The following is a 2,081-nucleotide window of genomic DNA, read 5'->3' as shown; positions in this document are numbered from 1 at the left end:
AAGAGTTATATGTTCTTAGCATATAAATATTTGGATTATATTTACATAAAATGAAATGTTGAGAGAGTAAATAGAAAGGAATTTTAGCATAACATTCTCTAGGTTCTTGCTTAAGACCGTAGACAGACTTCTTACATCAACAAAATAAATATGAATTCTTTATATACCCTTGTGGTTGCTCCATGTAAATTTCCAGTCTAAGATCATCATGAAGAAATGTGTTCTTCACATCATTGTAGTGAACCTCCCACCTTCCTGTTGTTGCAATGGCAAGAATTAACCAAATAGAATCCATTTTGGCCACTAGCACAAAGGTATCATCATAATCTATGCCATGAACCTACTAAAAACCTTTGTCCAACAATCGTGCTTTGTATCTACTCACAAGCTCACTAGTGCTTGTTTTGTCCTTTAGACTCCCTTTTATTTGATAAGCTTACAATATGAAGAAAGTGGAAACAAGTCCCAACTTTGGTTCTTAATTTGGAAGTTGTACTCCCTATCCACAACTGCTCCCCAGAAAGGATTCCCTATAGGTTCATCATAAGTTTGAGGGTCGGATGTTAGAACCATGTAAAAATGCATGGGTATAACTAGTTATGTAGCTTTGAGTGCATGAGGTGCTTCTTCAATATGAGATCTCGTAGCAAGATCACCTATGAGATCATTCATGTGGCACCATTTATGTGTCAAAAGTGGTTGGAAATTGGAATCTTCACATGCATGCTCATGATCTTTTGAATTAACTTTGGAACTTAGATCTGAAATATTATCTAAGAGGCATGATGCATCATATCTTAGATTTTCCATAGGAAGAAGCACATAATTTTTTGCATGTTTTTTCTGAAGATACATGTAGGGGACTTTCGTCAAAGTAGACACTCCTCTCAATGAAGAGCCTTTTTGTTGTAATTTATAGTAGTGTGTATCCCTCTACACCATCTGTATATCCAACAAAGATGCACTCTTTCTTTTGACGATCCAAATCCTTTCTCTTTTCTAAAGGAATGTGAGTCGATGTATAAGATCCAAAAATATGGAAATGTGTAATTTTTGGTTGCATGTTACTCCATGCTTCAAAAGGAGTTTGCGTGTAGTATATTTTTTAGGAGATCTGTTTTGTATGTACAAACCGTAGTTGATTTCTTCAGCCTACAATGTGGAAGGAAGGGAGCTTGCATGCAACATGCTTTTGGACATCTCTTTCAAGGATATGTTCTTCCTCTCAGCTACCCCATTCTACTATGAATTGTAAGGAACTATAAAGATATTGATAATAAGCTTAATGACTGTAAAGATACATCTCTTTATTTATGTGTACCACCATATTTTTATGAATTTTTTTTTTTTTTTTTTTTTGCAATTTTGATGTATAGGAAGAAAGGTGATATGAGAGTTATTTATATGTGTTTGGTTGTTTACTTACTTCCAATGTTTAGCTTAAGATATTCCCTCCATCAATCATTCTAGATATAAAATATTTTTGTGTGAAATGAATGTGGAAAAGAAAAAGAAACTTGTAAGAACATGCAATATATATGTGTTAGTGTTTTAAATGTGAATTCGAATTAACAAATGATTTCCACCACAAGTATAGAAACTTTACTTGTAAGTCAAAAATATTTGTATGGATTATTAAGTATGATGTTTTTAGTTGCAAACATGAATTTAGGAATAACCCATATGGCATCATTTATTTGTTAAGGGTTACAATCTATTTCCAAAATTTCAAACAAACAAAAACTTGCAAATCTTCAATGGAAGAATCATAACAATCTAATAAATTTGGAAGTGCATGAAAAAAAGGAAAAGAATAGAAAATTTCAAAAGCTTATTTAAAATTATAAAATAAATTTATTTAATTTTAAGCCTTGAATAAATAAGATCAGAATAACCCTCAAAGTATTTCAACATGGCCCTCTTTTACTTCCATACTATTGTGATTTGGCTCCTCTACGTACTTAGTATATGAATGCCCTCTAACTTTTAACTTTTATTGTCCAGGTACCACTAGGAAGCCAAAGGGAGTAGCCCTTAGCCATAGTGCACTTATCGTTTAGTCGCTCACCAAAATTTTCCGT

The sequence above is a fragment of the Pinus tabuliformis genome, chromosome X (assembly GCF_031772625.1).
Source record: "Pinus tabuliformis cultivar Carrire ecotype Pingquan chromosome X, CPIR1, whole genome shotgun sequence".
NCBI classification, from domain to species: Eukaryota; Viridiplantae; Streptophyta; class Pinopsida; order Pinales; family Pinaceae; genus Pinus; species Pinus tabuliformis.
The sequence above is the reverse complement of the archived record's forward strand: the minus strand, read 5'-3'. Positions refer to the sequence as shown.